Source organism: Chaetura pelagica, unplaced genomic scaffold (genome assembly GCF_000747805.2).
Source record: "Chaetura pelagica isolate M959 unplaced genomic scaffold, ChaPel_1.0 scaffold979, whole genome shotgun sequence".
Classification (NCBI taxonomy): domain Eukaryota; kingdom Metazoa; phylum Chordata; class Aves; order Apodiformes; family Apodidae; genus Chaetura; species Chaetura pelagica.
In genome coordinates, this window is record NW_009954566.1 from 1 (window position 1) to 1735 (window position 1735).

Here is a 1735-nt window from a genome sequence, read left to right on the forward strand (position 1 = left end):
ACCCCAAGGTGGCCCCCAAAGTCATCAACTCCAAGGTGGTACCCAAGTTCCACCTGGTGGTCACCAACTCCACAGTGGCTTCCAAGGCCAACCTGATGGTCATTCAGCCCCAAAGTGGTTCCCAAGACCCACCTGGTGGTCACCGACCCCAAGGTGGCCCCCAAAGTCACCAAGCTCAAGTTCCACCTGATGGTCACCAACCCCAGGTTGACTCCCAAGAACCTGGTGGTCGCAACCCCAAGTTGGTTCCCAAGACCCACCTGGTGGCCACCAACCCCAAGGTGGCTCCCAAAGTCACCAACCCCAAGACCCACCTGGTGGTCACCAACCCCAAAGTGGCTCCCAAGACACACCTGGTGGTCACTCACCCCAAGGTGGCCCCCAAAGTCACCAACCCCAAGGCCCAACTGGTGGTCACCAACCCCAGGTTGACTCCCAAGGCCAACCTGGTGGTCGTTCAGCCCCAAGGTGGCTCCCAAAGTCATCAACTCCAAGGTGGCTCCCAAGTTCCACCTGATGGTCACCAACTCCACAGTGGCTTCCATGGTCAACCTGATGGTTGTCATCACCAACCCCAAGGCCAACCTGGTGGTCACCAACCCAAGGTGGCTCCCAAGGCCAACCTGGTGGTCATTCAACCCCAAGGTGGCTCCCAAGGTCATCAACCCCAAGGCCAACCTGATGGTCATACAACCCCAAGTTGGTTCCCAAGACCCACCTGGTGGCCACCAACCCCAAGGTGGCTCCCAAAGTCATCAACCCCAAAGTGGCTCCCAAAGCCACCAATCCCAAGACCCACCTGGTGGTCACCAACCCCAAGGTGGTTCCCAAGACCCACCCGATGGTCACCAACCCCAAGGTGACTCCCCAGCCCCACCTGCTCATCACCACCCCCCAGAAGTGTCTCCCCAGCCCCACCTGGTGATGTTGCTGATGAACCTCTTGTCATCACCAACCCCAAGGCCAACCTGGTGGTCACCAACCCAAGGTGGCTCCCAAGGCCAACCTGGTGGTCATTCAACCCCAAGGTGGCTCCCAAGGCCAACCTGATGGTCATTCAGCCCCAAGGTGGCTCTCAAAATCACCAACCCCAAGGCCAACCTGGTGGTCATACAACCCCAAGTTGGTTCCCAAGACCCACCTGGTGGCCACCAACCCCAAGGTGGCTCCCAAAGTCATCAACTCCAAGGTGGCTCCCAAGTTCCACCTGATGGTCACCAACTCCACAGTGGCTTCCATGGTCAACCTGATGGTTGTCATCACCAACCCCAAGGCCAACCTGGTGGTCACCAACCCAAGGTGGTTCCCAAGGCCAACCTGGTGGTCATTCAACCCCAAAGTGGCTCCCAAGGTCATCAACCCCAAGGCCAACCTGGTGGTCACCAACCCCAAGGTGGCTCCCAAGGCCAACCTGATGGTCATACAACCCCAAGTTGGTTCCCAAGACCCACCTGGTGGCCACCAACCCCAAGGTGGCTCCCAAAGTCATCAACTCCAAGGTGGCTCCCAAGACCCACCTGATGTTCATTCAACCCCAAGGTGGCTCCCAAAGCCACCAACCCCAAGTTCCAACTGGTGGTCACCAACCCCAAGGTGGCTCCCGAAGCCAATCTGATGGTCATTCAACCCAAGGTGGCTCCCAAAGTCACCAACCCCAAGACCCACCTGGTGGTCACCAACCCCAAAGTGGCTCCCAAGACCCACCTGGTGGTCACTCACCCCCAGGTGGCCCCCA